At 44.5% G+C, this 19,250-nt stretch overlaps 1 protein-coding gene across 3 annotated transcripts in view; it reads right to left on the bottom strand.

Moving 5' to 3' along the window:
* LYN (LYN proto-oncogene, Src family tyrosine kinase) overlaps window positions 1-19,250 on the bottom strand; it is a 123,068-nt gene that overhangs the window by 71,019 nt on the left and 32,799 nt on the right. The window contains exon 1 of one of the 3 annotated variants that reach the window (XM_007092683.3): window positions 15,825-16,292. The exons of 1 other annotated variant lie outside the window; for it this stretch is intronic. The gene's annotated coding sequence lies outside the window, so the exon portion shown is untranslated. Of the gene's footprint in view, window positions 1-15,824; window positions 16,293-19,250 lie in introns of those variants that run through there. One more of the 3 variants, XM_007092684.3, reaches the window with a different exon arrangement.

Here is a 19,250-nt window from a genome sequence, read left to right as displayed (position 1 = left end):
ATGGCGGGCACCAGATTTGCTATCGCAGGTTTCCTGGCAGGAAGAACAGGGGTGCAGGGCGAGTGACGGCATTTCACGAAGGCAAGAGGAAGTAGGGCGGGCCCGTCACAGGAGGGCAAGGCCCCCCCCACAGATGCTAAGATTTCTTATGATTAACTTCATGTAAGGTGCTACGGATGATGTAGTTCGCAAGGCCTTCAATTTTTTAGAAGTGAAGACGCATTTCATACGTGGGGATTTTCGGTCAATGATAAAGACTGAGGGGCACCTGGGTGGCTCATTGGTCGGGCGTCCAACTTCAGCTCAGGTCATGAACTCACAGTTGGTGAGTTCGAGCCCTGCGTCGGGCTCTGTGCTCACGGCTCAGAGCCTGCTTCGGATCCTCTGTCTACCTGTCTCCCCGCCCCCCCCGCCCCTCCCCCACTCCCTCTTTCAAAAATAAACATCAAAAAAAAATCATGACGATAACCAAGATTTGACATGCAAAGACAGCCATGGGATCTTTATCACATAAGCTGGACTACATGGTCTAAAATAGACACAAACATCTGGGCAACTATTTGCTCACAAAGGGTCATCTGCCAACACGCCCAGGAAACGGGAGGTGGTTAACTTTTCTTTCCAGAAATTTCTTTCACTGGAACAAATATCCTTTCGGGTGGCTTATCCTCATTTAAGGGCCTTAGAATACAAACATCCTTTGGGGTGTCTTATCCTCAGTTAAGGGCCTTAGAATACTAAAATCGTTTTTAAGAAAAGATTTAAGAAAAGACTAAGTATGAGTCTTCATTTGCTACCCTGCTGCCTCTGGTCAGATCAAATAATGCCTTACCGTTATCCATGCCCTTGCTAAAAAAGCAACCGTCCGCTTGGAATTCTACTTCCGGGGACGGATTTCTTTTTCTCCCCCTCCAGCTTTACTGAAATATAACTGACATAGGACATGGTGTAATTTAAGGCATACAATGTTAATGATTTTGTACACCGTGTATTGTGAAATGATTCCCACAATAAGGTTAGTTAACACCTCAATCACTTCACGGGGTTGTCAGGGGTTACTTTCATGGTAAGAACTTTAGAGGAACTGTTCTTGAGATACACAAGGTTGTTCACGTGAACGTTATGTATATCATATAGAGAGACAATCTACATGTCAGTAGGGGAGAGTTCATTAAGTTGGGTTAAACTGACATATTCTGAGAGTAGAATGAATTAAAAAGAGAGATTTGTAGAATTCAGGCATTCTTGACCATCGGTCATTACTGATTGAAAAAACACACAGAGACACAGGGACACACACATATCCATATGAAAGCATATCCATCTATCCACAGAAAAAGAAGACAGACCCATCACCATGTTGGTTAGGTTCTGAAGTCCATTGTAAGGGGCAAGATCCTATACAGAAATTTTCTCTTCAACATTCCGAAAGAGGACGCCACAACTTATAAGATATTTTGGAGTGAGGACTGTAGCGTTGGATTGCTGAACTCAAATCCTGGGTCCATCAATTATTAGCTGTGTGATCTTGGGCGAGTTGCCAAACCTCTCTGTGCCTCAGGATCCTTCTGAAAACTGGAGATAATCTTACCTAGCTCATTGCGTTGTTATGATGCTCAAATGAATGAAGTTAGTCAATGTTTGTAAAGTGCTTACAAGTATGCTGAAAACGGCACATTGGAAGAGCTATAGACGTGTTTGTTAAGCACATAGATAAATGCGGTCTAAACGCTAGTTTCCCTCCAGCGCAGCAAGGGAAACACTGTCGCCGATGAGAAACAGAAGCACAGCCTCTACCCCACCCCGAAGAGGGAACGGTAGGAGCCCATCGCCACCTCACCCTCGGGGTGGCACCCAGGCCACCTGGCCCATCCAAATGGCCATTTTCTTCCTTACTCCGTCCCTCCCCTCTTTGGGGTGGGTGCCTTCCATGCCGGGTCAACTCTGCCGTATGCTTGGGTATGGCATGATGACCAGAATGTGAGTGCATATGCATTACCCTGTGATTAAAGACGGGGAGAGAAGCTGGGGAGTGGAAGAGGTTTCTGAGTTTGCACTTAACATGCATTTTGGGTAATATCTTGGCCTCTGTCACAGATTTCCCAGGTTTAAAAGGTACTACGGTGGCGCCTGGGTGGCTCAGTCGGCGAAGCATCCGACTTCAGCTCAGGTCATGATCCTGCGGTTCGGGAGTTCGAGCCCTGCTCCGGACTCTGGACTCTCTCTTCCTCTCTCTCTCTCTCTTTCTCTCTGCCCCTCGCTCACTCGTGCTCTCCCTCTCAAAAATAAATAACATTTAAAAAATATATAAAAAAGTGAAGGTATTACACCCCATATATTATATTTCAACCTATATTTTTCAAGTCCGTACAAATCACTTCCCTGACTGCTACATAAAAGTTTTGAAATCACTCATTTCTCATATTATCAGAGCCTAAAGAAATATAAAGTAGGAAACTGGAAGCTATTTCCCCCTATGTAATCTGAATCCGTATTTTAACAGCAAGTTAAAATCCTAGATCTTAAAATTTAAAAACAAGGTTACTAGAATTCAACCCCCCAGAACCTGCATTTCCAGCCTTTATAAAATGCTACAAAGAAACTGTGTTGGTATCCCATTTTGTTTTTATTATGATTTGTAAATTTTCTGTCTTTACTCCATCAGCCAAAAAGAAAGTAAATTGTCTTTTTTTTTTTTTTTTTTTTTTTTTTTTTTTATAAAAAACTCACCACTACTTCTCCCAACTGACTGCTTTAATTTGCATGGAGTTTTCCCAGCAACAAGCCAATTACTCATCCAAAGGCTCATCAGCAGCTCCAGAACCTTCTTCCTGTTACCGACCTCCTGTCTAACCTTGCAATATCCAGCGTCATTCTGGAGTTACCAGACATGTGCATATGGGAAGGGAGGAGCAGCGAAGAATATGCAATTACCTACTTTGTGCCCAGCATTGCCCCGATGAGGAAAGCAGAGCCCAGAGGTGAACCTGTGCGAGGTTATCAAAGGTCTTAGGTACAAACGGAACTTGGTCCATCGGCTTCGAAGCCACACTTCTTGACCCACCCAAGGCTTTGCTGCCTCCCCATACTGTGAGTTTCATCTCTGAATTAGTGAGCTTAGAAACACAAGAGAAAGAAAAAGGAAGCCCCAACGACATAGGGAGAATAATCCCCCCCCCAAAGTGACCTTCAAGATTTAATAAAAAAGAAGGGGGAGAGCCTGGGTGGCTCAGTCCGTTAAGCATGGCTCAGGTCATGACCTCACGGTTCACGAGTGGGAGCCCCCCATTGGGCTCTGCAGTGATAGCACAGAGCCTGCTTTGGGATTCTCTCTCTCTCTCTCTCTCTCTCTCTCTCTCTCTCTCCTGCTCGTGCTCTCTAGCTCTCAAAAATAGACAAACGTTAAAAAAAAACAAAAAAAAAACCCCAAACAGTGATCTTGAACTTCCAAAGTAGGCTGGGTTTGGTTCAAGGGTCATTCCCAGGAATTTATCCCTAAATAACGTCTTCCATGCCTCGTGCTTACATTCCAGAACCAGCTATTTAACTCAGGCCTTGCTTTGTCTGCCCAAATAGAAGCCTTCTTGACACCCTTTGATTGTTTTCCTTCTTAGTGTGCTTTCAAGAATGAGACTCCGGAGATGTTTTTAGAGAGGCAAGGTCGATGAAGGGGCTCCAACAACCTATCAGAGAGAAAGTGTCTCAGTGGTAGCCTCAGGACAACAGAGGAGGAGAAAGCTCCAGAACTAAACTCCATAATCAACTCCATGAGTTCCTACTTAAGTAGTTTTCTTTTGCCAACGTTCCTAAATTCCTTTCGAGAAAGATAGAATTGAAAAAGATGTAGCCGGACTCTCTTAGACAACTAAGATTTCTCTCCTCTGTAGGCCATGGTAATCATTTTCAAATGTTCTCGGTACTTTCCCCTCGATGAAATCGCCCAGAAAACCATACTGACACAGTTAGTAAGCTGATAACCAGGGCCACCCGGGTCCAGACCCTGGTTTCGACCAGCCTCGAATACGAGGTCCTGAAGGTTGAGGGGCAATTAAGTCAATGTCGTTTTGGTATTGGGTAGTCCTGGCTCCTAGGTTTCCTCTGGGTTCCGTAAATCTAAGCAAATCCTTGACAACGCGGGTCACAGGACTGCTCTATGGTGTGGGTGTCACCTCTGGTCTGTGACTAAGGATGGGATCCGCGTAGAAGGGAGCGGGGTGCTTTACAAGAAGTACTTCTTGAGTTATAAAATGTGACAGAGAGCCTGAAGGAGCATTAGAAAGAGTAAGAATGGGGTAGAACCCCCATTCTAAATAAAAGGGGGCCACGCCCACCCACTTTTATTATTAAGGGCCAATTGGGAAAGGGGGGTGGGGCAGGAAGTTGCTTTAAGTACATTTAGTAGTTGTAGGTCTACACCCCCAGATCCAACCTGGGGGAGACTGTACATCTGACAGAGGGTCTGTCTCTCTTTTTGCTTACAGGATGAGGCACAACGGAAGGCTATCTGGAGGCTCCCCTCACTCAGAAGCCTTTTGAAGGGACAGGGGCTCTGGGAGATCCCGCCGTGATCCGTTCGCTCCGGAGGGGCTGTTCGGGTTAACGCTCCACACAGTCAGCAGTGCCCATCATATGGCAGCAGACACACAAAGGACGTGGAGAGAACCCGTGGCTTTTTTCCCTCCCCAAGTAGCACAACAGAAACCCTGTACCTACGTAGGTACCACCTAAGAAGGGAGGAGGAGAAACCCGAAGAGCGAAACTCCCATCTTAAAGAGGTGGCGACATGATGGAAAGAAGACTCAGCTGGGAAAACTTCAAACCCTGTTGGCAAACCTAAGGCTGTTTGCTGACCTGCTGTTATTCAGAGGGATGAGGAGCGAGGGTTGAAGACCGTGAAGCCTTCTTTCCTCTGTTTTTGCACGGCCGAGGTGCAGTGTGGACATTCCGCAAGCTTGCTACCCACAGGAGGCAGGGCATTCTGGAATGCATTCGTGATGATGGTTTTAGAACCTTGCGAAGCTACTAGAAACCACCGAACTGTGTGTCTTAAAAGGGTGAATTTATGGCATGTGAATTGTGTTGATAACGAATTAATTTCAAAATATGCTTCCTCGACCCCCCAAGAGATGGATATAGGGCAGTATGGCTGGCTTCCCCTTCGTGCGATTTTATGTTTTTGTGATCGAAATCTGAGACATTTTAATTTACCTTATGTTTGCCAATGTCTCCATCTGGTTTGAAAGCTTGTTTTTATTATATGCTGTAGGACGCAGAACAGCAGGGAGATCCAGATATTATGCAGTTAGCTACAATGTAAATGTGTAGCATAAACAACAGGAAGCCCATCCTGAAATATTCTGAAATAACGATGCATAAAAAGAGCAAGTTGACTGCGTTTATCAGAACCTTAATAAACCAAAACAGTTTTAGTCGCCGCATTTATCAGAGTGAGTCCAGAAAAGATCATTAAAGAATTAGGTGAGGGTTCAAATACCTGAACATTTGGAATCTGGAGAAGTTCAAGGGTAATTTGACTCTGGCGGGAAGACCGCAGAAGATAATGACAGGTACAGGAAACTAGGAACTGGGAAGCAGAGTTGCTGGGTCCAGCCTTGACAGTCCTGTAATTACGGACAAAACCACTTTTCTTCTCTGGGCTCTAATTTCTTCACCATAAAATGAAACCATGTGGCTTGGCATGAGAGTCAATGATACTATTTTTAACTTGACAATACATATTAAAGTCTTTTAAAATGTGTGCGCTTCTTGGGGTGCCTGGGTGGCTCAGTCAGTTAAGTGTCCTACTTCAGCTCGGGTCATGATCTCGCGGTTCCTGAGTTCAAGCCCGGTGTCAGGCTCTGTGCCGACAGCTCAGAGCCTGGAGCCTGCTTCACATTCTGTCTCCGTTTCTCCGCCCCTCCCCTGCTCGTGCACTCTCTAATATAAATAAACACACACACACAAATGTGTGCACTTCTTAACATTCCATTCAGCAATACATTGTTTCTAAGAAAATAAATGGTCACTTACACAAAGCTCTGTAGAAAAGGATATTTTCTTTATAAAGAAAGGGGACTGTGTGTAAATACCACACGATCAGAAATATACTCGAAATACAAAACTATAGGTCACTCTCAAAGTTTATTACACCTATAGCCAGTTCTCTGAAAAATTACAAAATGATCAATTTACCAACATTTGTATATTTCAACTAGGTTTATGTAATTTTATACTAGAGGGATGGTTTTAACAGCTTAAGTTTACAACTGTGTATTATTAGTTGAAGTGGTTTTAATAGCTTAAAGGTATAACAATTGTCATTGAATGTAATTGTTTGAAAAGCTTTTGAAAGTTCCTAGGATGCCTTTTAAGGAAAGTTCTATTTTTAAAAACAGGATTGTTTTTAAACAGTTCTATTTTTAAAAACAGGATCTTCTTAGGACTATATTAATATTAGTTGGTAATAAGTAGGTAATAAGTAGTTTAATTTTTTTTAAAGAGGGGGGGAGGGGCAGAGGAAGAGAGAAAATCCCAAGCAGGTTCCGTGCTCAGTGCAGAGCCCGATGCTGGACTCGATCCCACAACTCTGGGATCATGACCTGAGCCAAAATCAAGAGTTGGGTGCTTCACCAGATATATATATTCTATATATATTCAAATATATATATAATATGTAATATGTAATAAAGTGGGCTTTATTACAGCATGCACAAAAATAAACTCAAAATGGATTAAAGACCTAAATGTAAGACTTGAAACCTACAAACTTCCAAAAGAAAACAAAGGCAATCAACTCTTGGACATCAGCCTTAGCAATAGTTTTCTGTCTTTCCAGGCAAGGGAAACAAAAGCAAAAATAAACAATTGAAACTACAAAAAACTAAAAAGTTTTTGCACAGTGAAAGAGATCATCAATAAAATGAAAAGGCAGGGCACCTGGGTCACTCAGTCGGTAGAGCACCCGACTTCGGCTCAGGTCCTGATCTCAGAGTTCGTGAGTTCGAGCCCCACACGTTGGGCTCCGTGCTGACAGCTCAGAACCTGGAGCCTGTTTTAGATTCTGTGTCTCCCTCTCTCTGCCCCTCCCCTGTTTGTGCACTCACTCTCTCTCTCAAAATTAATATTAAAAACAGTTTTTTTTAAATAAAATGAAAAGGCAACTTATTGAATGGGAAAGGTATTTGCAAATGATATATCCAATGAGGGGTTAATATCCAATATGAAGAATATGAACATAAATATATTAATATAAAGAACTCCTACAACTCAAACAGTCTGATTAAAAAATGGGCTGGGGCTCTGAATAGACATTTTTCCAAAGACATCCAGATGGCCAACAGACACATGAAAAGATGCTCCACATCACTCATCATCAGGGAAATGCAAATCAAAACCCCAATGAGACACAACCTTATATCAGTCAGAATGGCTAAAATAAAAAAAGACAAGAAAAGCAAGTGCTGGCAAGGATGTGGAAAAATAGGAACCCTGTGCACTGTGGGTGGGAATGTAAGTTTGTGACAGCCACTATGAAGAACAGTATGGGGTTTCCTCCAACAAATCAAAAACGGCGATAACCTATAATCCAGCAATTCCACTTCTGGATATTTACCTGCAGAAAATGAAAAAACTCAAAACTTTATACGCACCCCTATGTTTATTGCATCATTATTTATAATAGCTAAGATATGGAAGCAACCTACGTGTCCATCAGTGGATGAATGGATAAAGAAGTGGTACACACACACACACACACACACACACACACACACACACACACACAGGACTATTACTTACCCATAAAAAAAAGAGTGAGATCTTGCCATTCACAATGGCATAGATGGACCTAACAGGTATTATGTTAAGTGAAATAAGTCAGAGAAAGACAAATATCTCACAATTTCACTTATACCTGGAATCTAAAAACCAAAGCAAATGAATGAACAGATACAGATTCATAAATACGGAAAAGTGTCGTTATCAGAGGAGGGGGGGCTGGGGGTATAGGCAAAACAGGTGAAGACGAAGAGATACAAAATTCCAAGTATCAAGTAAATAAGTCACAGGGATGAAACGTACAGCAAAGAAATATAACAAACAAGAGAAGCTGGACCCATGGCTTATGATCTTTGAAACGCTGATAATCTGTGGAAGTTAAGAACTTGGAGAGGTTGCAGCTAAAGCCGTGTCTTTGCTAAGAATTTAAACGGAAATAAATTGTCGATCATGGATATGCTGACTACACCTAAGGAAAACCGTTCAACATCCAGGAGATGCACCTAAGCAGGCATTTATGACATGATACAAAATTCAGCTTCCTTCAGCTGTCTTGGGCTTAGAGAAACAGACACCTACCTGCCAGGTGTCTCAAGAGGTGACAAGGACTCAGACCCCTATGTGAACACAAGAGGCAATTGATACCCCCATGGCCCCTTCTCTTGGACTCCTAGCAAAGTTGGAAGGTCTCAGGTAAGGGAGTTGGCGGTGGAAGAAAGAGGCTGTGCAAAGGTCCTGTGACTGGAATGAGGTGAGGGGTAGGAGAGGAGCTGGTATGGCTGGAGTGAGGCAAGCAAGGATCTGAGTGGTAAGAGGCAAGGCCGAGGGCCTGACCCTCTTATGATAAGTGTGCAGCGGATGACAAATACACAAGCGATGGGTGGCATCCCCCTGGATCCGTGTGCATTAAGAAGCCTTGCTTACACAGCCGATCCTGATTTGCATAAGTCTTAGTTGAGCAATTTCACACAGAGGAAGACAAGAGGGGATTGTTGAAACAATGGGGTTTTTTTGGTTTTGTTTCTCTTAACAATAAAAGGGAACACAATGAAAACAAGATGAGTTCATGGAAACTTATGTATCAGAGAAGCTTATGTATCAAACGTGTCATTTAAATGACCAGAAGAGGAAATGAAAGGCAGAGTATGAATTCTGTACGTACGGCCAACCAAGAAGTGTAATCAACTTCAACTTTGCGTCTAGCCTCAGATTTCTGTGATCAAGAATTCTGCCACATAGATTTGGAAATGCATAAAATCATGTATTTATATTCCATCTTAAGAACTAAAGCAGCTTTACATGCGTGCAGGCAACATAATACAAACTACTAGGAAATAAGAAAAAAAAAAAAAGGTGAAACTGAGCCCAAGGCAGCTGAAGGAAGCTGAATGTTACAGCTTGCCGTGAGTTTCTGTGCAATTGTTAGACGTAGGCTGCAAGTCTACAAAAAAATGTAGGTTTTCTTGAGGCTGAAGCCAAGAGGAGGAAAAGAGGCCTCAGATATAAATAAATCGGCTGCTCTACAACAGAATTTCTCAACCTCAGCACTACTGACATTTGGAACCAAAAGAATTTTTTGTTGTGGGGGGTTGTCCTGCACAGTGTTGGGTAGTTAGCGGCACCCTTGGCCTCTACCCAAGAAGAGAGTGATACCCTTCTCCCCCCACCTCCTCGTGAGTCGTGATAACCAAAAATGCCTCCAGATACTGCCGAATGTCCCTTGATGAAGGCTATGTGGCAGGAAATCAGATGTTTTAATTACTGGCAATGACCTTGCGTACTGAGATTTTCTGCTACACGTTGGGGTAAAACAATATGCTTTGTTAGTCAACGGTGAAAGTCAGGTTTAATGTCCCACTATAAGGTTTAAGGGACATAGCCAGAAATTCTGTCCGGTAGATGTCTGGACGTCTGCCTATACACACAGGGACAGACACAGACCCACAAAGACACACACAGAGATCCGGTGTTTGTTGGAATGGTTCCAGAAACTTTTTGTGAGAAAATCATCACCCTGACTCTACACTTCTATATAGACTAGTCATGGGGCGCCTGGGTGGTTCAGTCAGTTAAGCATCCGACTTCGGCTCATGGTTTGTGAGTTCGAGCCCCACATTGGGCCCTGTGCTGTCAGAGTGAAGCCTGCTTGAGAACCTCTCTCTCTCTGTCTCTGCTCCTTCCCACCCGTTCCTCTCTCTCAAAAATAAACATTAAAAATAAACAAATCAATAAAACTAGTCTCACGAGATAAAACTAGAAGAAACAGTAAGAATCATCTGTTCTACCTACCCCCCTCTTATGAAAATGTATTTTATTTTCACTGAAGTTAACACAAAAACTCATTTAAAACTTCACTGTGAACAGAATAGAGAGCCTAGAAACAGACCTACTGAAATATGGTGAACTGATCTTTGACAGAGGAGTCTGTGAAATTAATTCAATGGAGAAATGACAGTCTTTCCAACAAATGGTGCTGAACAGTTGGATATCCACACGAGAAAACACATTAATCTAGACCCAGACCTTACACCATTTACAAAAATTAGTTCAAAATGGATAAGCAGAACTAAATGTAAAATGCTTTAAAAATGTACAAAAGATCTGAACAGGCACCACTGAAGAAGATACACACGGTAAAGAAGCATATGGGAAGATGCGAAACACCATACATCACGAAGGAATTGCAGATTAGTGCAACAGTGATATATATCACCACACGCCCAGAAGAATGGCCAAAATCCAAAACACCAACAACACCAAATGCTGGTGAAGATACGAGGGAACGGGAACGCTCGTTCGTGGCTGGGGGAATGTAAAAACGGTGCAGCCACTTCGGAATACAGTTTGTGGCAGTGTCTTGCCAAACTAAATTTTCTCTTGACAAATGATTCAGTAACCGGACTTCCTAGCATTTACCCGAATGAATTGAAAACTTAAGTTCGCACAAACCCTGCACGCGGATGTTTACAGCAGCTTTATTCGTAACTGCCCGAGCTTGGAAGCAGCCAAGACGCACCGCAGCAGGTGAATGCATCAACAAGGAAGGTACATCCAAACAAAAAAATATTCTTCATAAATAAAAAGAGATGGGCCATCGAACCATAAAAAGACACGGAGAAAACTTCGATGCACATTGCTAAATGAAAGAAACCAATATGAAAAGGCTGCATACCACATGACTGCAGCTATATGACCTTCTGGAAAAGGCAAAACAGCACTGTTCCCTGGAAACAGTAAGAAGGTCCGTGCTCACCAGGGGGAGTTCAGGGGGAGGAAGGAAGAGGCGGAACGCTGGGGATTTTTAGGGCAGTGAACTATTCTATTCGAAGATGCGATGGCGGATACATGACATTATACATTGGTCAAAACCCATAGGATGTACAAAACAAAGAGTGAACCCTAATAAAAACCGGACTTTCATTGATAATAGTGTACCAATCTTGGCTCATCAGTTGTAACAAATGTACAAGGTACTCCAAAATGTTAATAATTTGGGAAAACGGGGGGGTGCCATATGGGAAACTCTCTGAACTTTCCACTCAATAAACCACTCTGTAAACCTAAAACTGCCCTAAAAGGAATGTATTAATTTTTTAAACTATATTATGACAGAAGATACCAATCCATATACTTTTGAGTCCATATGTCAGAAAACAGATCTTCGATTTTGAAAAGATGATTGCCTTAAAATAGTTCTGCTGGGAAAATCTGCACACATCCGCTACTCCGTATGCTCCCCAAATTTTCCAATTATCAAGGGCAGGCTCCTACCTGCTCTACCTTATTATGGCGTAAAATACAGTAGAATTTCATTAAACCTTCTCAGCTGAATTCCTAAGCTTCTACAGTGTTAGCGTGGGAAAATAACTGGTAAGAGACAGGAGATCCATTAATGTTTAATAATAAAGCCATGAATCCTAGCAATATGCTTATAGCCCTTTATGATAAATGAGAAGTAAAACTGTATTAGGCTTGTAAACATGGCAAGACAAAACACATCTGATAACATAGCCCTGAGTTTATACACATGTATCTGCAGGGTGAACAGGATTTTATCAGCAATAGTAATCCCACAGAACCACTGTCAACCAATAGTTAAGTCAAATAAGTAAAAATAGGAGGAGTGGCAGGTACATAAGAGATGTGGTCCATTTAAGGGACGGTTATAGAGAAAATGGTTGGATCTGGCGAGTGAAACCGGACGGGAGATGTTAGGAAGGGGGGGTAGGAGTCTGCTCTTTTATGTTAAAGCTTTTAGCTGTTTTGGTTTTTAAATTGTGTACAAGTCTCCCCCTTGATGGCGATGAAGAATTTTTTTTAAGGATGGCTAAAAGAATTGTGTACCTAAATTAAAAAAAAAAACCACAAAACTGTTTATGGGGTGCCTGGGTGGCTCAGTTAGTTAAGCATCTGACTCTTGATTTTGGCTCAGGTCATGATCTCACGGTTCATGGGATGGAGTCTCGCGTCAAGCTCTGTGCTGACAGTGCGGAGCCTGCTTGAGATTCTCTCCTTCTCCCGCTCTCTCAAAATAAGTAAATAAACTAAAAAAACAAAACAAAACAACTTTATAATGTAACATTAAAAAAAAAAAAGCAAGGTAAGTTTCACATACATTATGATTACATATGTAGAAAAAGTTTGGAAAGAAATATTAAAATCAAATGAAATCAAAATTGAAACGAAAACACCTCATGCTTCTATGGCGGGTCAGAGCTTTTCCTGGTCTTTCTCCCTTGCCGACATGTGTACAGAAAGCAACCGTGTTTGACTCTGATAAAAATACGCCTGTAAAATTAGACATCAAACATGGCGAGCTATGTATTTATGCTGGTCCCCTCTACCCACAGCGGCCTTTTGGATTTCCCATTATCTGGGAGACAAGGGGCACCCATATGATGTTCAGTCCTGCTACAATGCCTTGAGGTCAGCCAGCCTCGGTGTCCTCAGATAGGGAACGGGGTGATACAGGCACTCATCCCGGTGTGGTTGTGGGGGACTTTAAATGTATTCAAGAGAGCTGCAGGCACGGAAAGCCCGTCTTCCCCATGGGCTGGCACCCATGTGAGCTTGTGGTCAATAAAGTATGATGGTCAAAAGCCAGGCAATGAGTCTACCCCAGACGACCAAAGGTCACAGGACTAAAGGTTCTTTGGGAGGAAGAAGAAGAACTGGAAACCATTCTTTGGACTAAGCTTGAAGACAAAACAGCAACTTATCAAGTGTGGTGGAAGATACTAGAAGCAGACGGGAGAGAGTAAACTTTAAACTCACTCCAGGAGTCTAAAAGTGAAAAAGAGGAAATGAGGCCACGGCTGGGTCCCAAGTTACTTTTCTTAAAATGGGTATGGCCAAAAAGGGTCACGAGATGCAGGAAGAGAAAAAGGGACGGGAGGCAGAGAGCAGACCTGCGGTCACGGTTCCCAAACTGTGTGCCAAGGCACCCAGGGTGCCACTGCAAACTCAAGGCGTGCCCGGGGATATTTCAAATTTTCGAGGGAAACACCATGACATCTATTGGATGCTGTGAGAACGAGTAGCTCAAGGCAGCTCAGGTTCAACATGAGGTTGCACTGTATTCCTTCCAGCAATTTCGAATCTGTGTGAAACAGGGTTTTCTGTGGTTGCTGTGATAAAAAGGAAGGATCGCAGGGAACAGAAACACGAAGATAAACATGGAACAGAAAGTGAGGCTGCTGGTGTCCAATCCAACTCCAAAAGTCGAGAGGCTGCATGACACAGGTACACACATCCCACTAGGGTACATTCGTGTTCATTTAATAACATCAGGGCGCCTGGGTGGCTCAGTCGGTGAAGCATCCGACTTCAGCTCAGGTCATGAACTCGCAGTTTGCGAGTTCTCTGCTGTCAGCACGGAGCCTGCTTTGGAACCTCTGTTTTTGTTAGTTCTGTGCACAGCTGTAGGACCAGAGCCGAGAACAAACCTAACTCACACCCAATCTTGCCTGCTCCCCTCGGGTCACATCCTTCTCCACCTCCGATTTCTTCCCTCTGTAATCAATGTGGAATGTAGGCACAAGCCCCGAGACGTCTCCATCTCATGCCGGTAACAAAACTCTCAAATTGCCTACCTGTGAACGTGTACATAGCCTCCTCGACTAGACTATAAACTCCCTGAAGGCAGACACGGTCTCTTCTACCTTTTCGTAGACCACCTTGCATCCGCCACCCAAACACACACAGAACCCTCCCCAGCTGCCAAGTCAGCAATAAAGCACCATTTACTGAGTTAAAGTTGAATTTGGAAATTCCAAGGACTGTGTTTTGCAGTCAGATGTAATTCTACAAGTAGAATTCATTACTTTTGTGTTTTTTTAATTTTTTTATGTTTTATTTTTAAGAGAGAGAGACAGAGAGGCTACGAAGCGTGAGGAGGAGAGGGACAGAGAGAGAGAGGGAGACACAGAATCCGAAGCAGGCTCCAGGCTCTGAGCTGTCAGCACAGAGCCCGATGCTGGGCTCGAACCCACGAACCGTGAGATCATGACCTGAGCCAATGTCAGATGCTTAACCAACTGAGCCACCCAGGCACCCCATTTGTTTTTTTAATAGATGATCAGTAGATGTTAGACCCCCAAATTCTTTTAGTTTCAGACCATGAAAACATGAATCTAGATCATGAAAACAATCAAAATGCCCCCATTAACTAAAAATCAATGAATTGGGGCTGAAAATCTCTACATTAAAAAAATAACTTTTCTGGGGGTGCCTGGGTGGCTCAAGTCTGTTAAGCGTCGACTCTTGATCTTGGCTCAGGTCATGATCTCCTAGTTTGTGAGTTCAAACCCTGCATCGGGCTCTGCACTAACAGCACAAAGCCTGCTTGGGATTCTCTCTCTCCTTCTCTCTCTGCCCCTCCCCCGCATTCATTCATTCATTCTCTCTCTCTCAAAACAGAGAAACTTAAAAAAAATAACTTTTCGGAAGTGAAGTAGCAAAGGGCTTTGGAATGAGGAAGCATGGGCCCAGTTTGGTTCCTCCATTTATTAATAGCCATATAAATATCAGCAAGTTACTTGTTAATTATACTTCATTTTACTCGTTTATGAAACGTAAGGAATATTCCTCCTTCAAAGGTGGCTGTAAGGATGAGCTGAAATAGCATCTGTTACGTGCTTCACCCAAAACAAGTGAGTGATGTGTTACTTCTCGTTTTCCCTCCCTGTCCCCGAAAACAAGGGGAGCCAGATTACAGTGACATTATCATACTGAAGTGAGAAAAAGGCTCAGGTTACCTCTGGCATGAACACAGTTGTTACATAAAAATTGCTAGGAAACCCTCATGAGCGTGGATTCCACCCCCAGCTATTTTCATGGCACGCCAGACAGCTTCTAACGATAGCTTCGCCCTCTTCTCCACCTGAATTCTTTTAAAATTTTTTAAAAATGTTTATTTGTGAGAGTGAGAGAGAGAGAGAGAGAGAGAGAGAGCGCGGGTGAGGATCAGAGAGAGAGGGAGACACAGAATCCAAAGCAGGCTCCAGGCTCCGGGCTGTCAGCACAGAGCCCGACGTGGGGCTCGAACCCATGGACCGCGAGATCAAGACCTGAGCCGAAGTCGGTCGCTCAACCGACTGGGCCACCCAGGCGCCCCTCTACCTCAATTCTTACCCCCCTCCCCCCCATTTGCTTTATTAAAAGCTAAGTGGCCCAGACTGCAGACCCTTCCCTGCCTCACGCTGGGCTCCCTCATCGAATCTGCGAACTCGTTTTCCCGTATCGGTGGTACATGCTCACATATCTGGCAGGAAAAGGAGTTCTGTGCTTGCAGACATTTTTTTCACCTGGCTTTGGCATTTCTCTGATTTTGTCCCCAAGCGAGTAAAAAAAAAAAAAAAAGAAGAAGAAGAAGAATTCTGCTTCTCGGCTTCAAGATGTGTTAGATTGAAGGAAAAGGAGAGAAAGGCCCAGAGAGGGTAGGCACGAAACACAGCCACTCAGGTCCTCTGTGTCCCGGGAGCTCACAGAATCACAAGGCTGCCTCTAGCCAGTTTCTCTGCCTCGAGAGCCTTGCTTTCCAAACCTACCTCTCAGCCGAAGTGTGTTTAGTTCCTTATCCCAGCTGGCACGCTCTGTCTCCACCACCCCTTGGCCTCTTGGATGCCTCCCCAGCCAGCCTCATGCTGGGCAGGAGAGGGACTCATGGCAGACAGATTAGGGTTTTCAAGCACCCCCAGGAGGAGGAAGTTACTTGTTCCCACGGGCCTGGGTTTTTCTTTCTGTGGGTGTGTTTTCTCTTTCTGAAACCAGGAAACTAAATTTGCCTAATGGTTAAACCCAAAAGGATTACAGATTCTTTCTTCAAGAACCCTTGGGAGGCCTGTTGTCCAATCCTCTGTGTTAAAAGCACGGCCGTTTCCAAGTCACCCAGGCAGAGGGGATGCTTTCTAGACTCTTCGGTGAAGCCTATTCTACTCGGTTATTTTTAGAAGAAGTACCGTATCAACAGACCGTTCAGATTTAGGCTTCCCATTCTTCTCCCCAAACACTACACAATATCTCAACTTCCTAAAAAAGACAAATTTCAACATTTCATCCCCCCCACCCCCACCCCCGCCATTTCTTTCTCCTCTTTGAACAAAACCACTCTTAGGTTCAGGCTCTCACACACTTGCATTCTTCACATTTCCGTTAATTAGCCTTGAACGCCCAGCAAGTTCTGCTTTTCTTGCAATAATTGAGATCCTCTTTCTCGCCCAGCATTTTTACTACAAAACGTGTTCTCCCTTGGCAACGGATCCCAACGTTCAACGGCCTTCCCGTCAGGCATGTCACTGTTGGCTGCTCCAACCTCCAGACAGGTGGGGTCCCCTCCCCGCAGCCCCTGCGTGTCCCACACGGGAACACGGGTCTCAGAGAGGCCACTTAGAGTCTTTGCCTTCTCGGCCTGATGGCTGTGTTTGTCAAAGAACTGTGGGCGCGGGCTGAGCTTGAATCCCAAGCTACTGGGCCTTGGGAGGGTATCTAACCCCTCAGTCTCAGTCAATTGGTTGGGAAAATGAGGCTATTGCCCCCTATCTGGAGGTGAGGCCGCTGTAAGGGTGAAGGGAGGTAACACACCCAGAGAAGGGAGCTGAGCCAGCACGGTCTGGGAGGGCTCTTGGTAATTTTACTTCCCTGTGGTTACCTACAAGTGCCTTACCATTACTTAATGTATCCTTTCTAGATCTCTCCTTTTTTTTTTTTTAATGCTTATTTATATATTTTTGAGAGAGAAAGAGAGAGAGAGAGAGAGAGAGAACAGGGGAGGGGCAGAAAGAGAGGGAAGAGAACGAATCCCAAGCAGGCTCCAGACGGTCAGCACAGAGCCCGACATGGGGCTCGAACTCACGAACCGGGAGATCACGACCTGACCCAGATCAAGAAGCAGACACTTAACCGGCTGAGCCACCCAGGCGCCCCTCGATTTCTCATTCTTAATTCTTTTAAACATATTTTCAGCTGCCGTGCTCCAAACAGTACTCTCTGTATCTGTTCTATCAACGTGTAAGACCACGATCCTTAACCTTGTCTATGCCTCGGGACAACGTGGGGGCTTTTAAAAATAATGCACACGTCCGGGCTCTACCCCCGACCCGCTGTGTCAGAATCTCCGGGGGTTAGGCCTTGGGCATCATCTTAAAAATCTCCAGAGGCCAACCAGTCAATGTGAAGCTCAGGACGGGACGACTGGTGAGCAAGGCCCGTGTGGGCAGACGCCGCTCTAGGGGACGCCAGCCTCGCGGAGGCAGAGTGGCGAGGACACAGGGCTGAGGCGACAGCAGCAGATCGGAGGCCACCCAGGTCCCTTCCCGCCACGGCTTTGCTTGCTCAGCTCTTCCTCCAGTTCTGGGCAATGCTTCAGCCTCCCTCCAATAATTCCCCATTTCTGCTGAAGCCAGCCGGAGGAGGCTTCCCTGGCAACCCAACCAACTTCTACGAAGGCAACAAGCTCTTTAGCCTAACTCGGTCTTATTTATGCAATCGTCTTTTGACCAATAGGGAACTTCAAAGCAAGACAGTTGGGGGAACCCGGGACAGTCTCTACCACCGAGACTCCCAAATACACTCCCTGATGTTCCCTGGCCCCACACCCTCTCCTCACTTGTAAGACAAACCTCTCCCGCAGCTCAAGTTCTGGGCACCCGTGAATCCAGGGTCCTTTTCATTTGGTGGACACATTATAGGAGCGACGCTGGAGGCGTAAATATTCTAAGACACGGCCATCTCCGAGGACCTGAGTATATGATGCCTTTGTGTCAACGGAGGACGGTTACCCTCTGGGGGCATATTTCGAGAACTCTTATCCTTTCCTCCTTTCTTTAGTTCATGTCACCAGCTCATTCGCACCAGCTTCTCCTTTCTCACTCCCTCAACTTCACAAGTTTGACAAAATATTATTGGTGTTGCCAGCAGGTCAAAACTTTTAAATTTTTTTTGATGTTTATTATTTTTGAGAGAAAGAGAGACAGAAAGTGAGCAGGGGAGGGGCAGAGAGGGAGGGAGACACAGAATCCGAAGCAGGCTTCAGGCTCCGAGCTGTCCGCAGAGCCCGAGGCGGGGCTCGAACCCACGAACTGTGAGATCATGACCTGAGACGAAGTCTATGGCTTAACCGACTGAGCCACCCAGGTATCCCATACACTTTTAAAGAGCACTTTCAAAACAGTAACTCTCCCTGACCTCAACCATCACCCCAGATTAAATTTTTAACTTTTATCTCTGATAATTTTTCACACACACACACACACACACACACACACACACACACACACTGCCTGAGGCAGCATTTAATTTTCCTGCACAGTCTCAACAGCAGTGTCACTATTCCGACATTTCTAGGATAGAGACAGACAGAGGTCAGTCCGTATTCTTCTCTCAGGGGTGGACCATTGTGAAATTCAGTATACGATGAGGGATTTATATCTTCCTTAACATCTGGTGCCCAGGAATCAAAGACAGGATACCCATCTAGAACAACTGGTCCGGGGTAACACTCCACACCAGTGCCCCGTGATATAAATGTATGTCTCCACTGCTCTGTGATCTACATTATGCCCACACCCTTCCAGAGTGGAATTAGGTTTGGAAAGCACCCGACGTCACCTGACAACGTCCAGAAGTAGAAAGCCTAGAGCAAGAAGCACTATTTTTAAATGAGGAAATAGGAACATTTAACAGTGTACAATGGGAAACACAACCTCATCGGTTCTAGTTTACTGATGTTAAAAGCACAGTGATGTTTAACACACCCAACCTTTCTCTCCAATATTTTCCCTTTCTGCCCTCAAAAAACAAGGTAAGCATTTATTTTTAAAATTTTTGTTAATGTTTAGTTTTGAGAGAGAGACACAGAGAGCAAGCAGGGGAGGGGCAGAGAGAGAGACACAGAATCGGAAGCAGGCTCCAGGCTCCCAGCACAGAGCCCGACGTGGGGCTCGAACTCACGAACCGTGAGATCATGACCTGAGCCG

Source organism: Panthera tigris, chromosome F2 (assembly GCF_018350195.1).
Source record: "Panthera tigris isolate Pti1 chromosome F2, P.tigris_Pti1_mat1.1, whole genome shotgun sequence".
NCBI classification, from domain to species: Eukaryota; Metazoa; Chordata; class Mammalia; order Carnivora; family Felidae; genus Panthera; species Panthera tigris.
The sequence above is the reverse complement of the archived record's forward strand: the minus strand, read 5'-3'. Positions and strand labels throughout refer to the sequence as shown.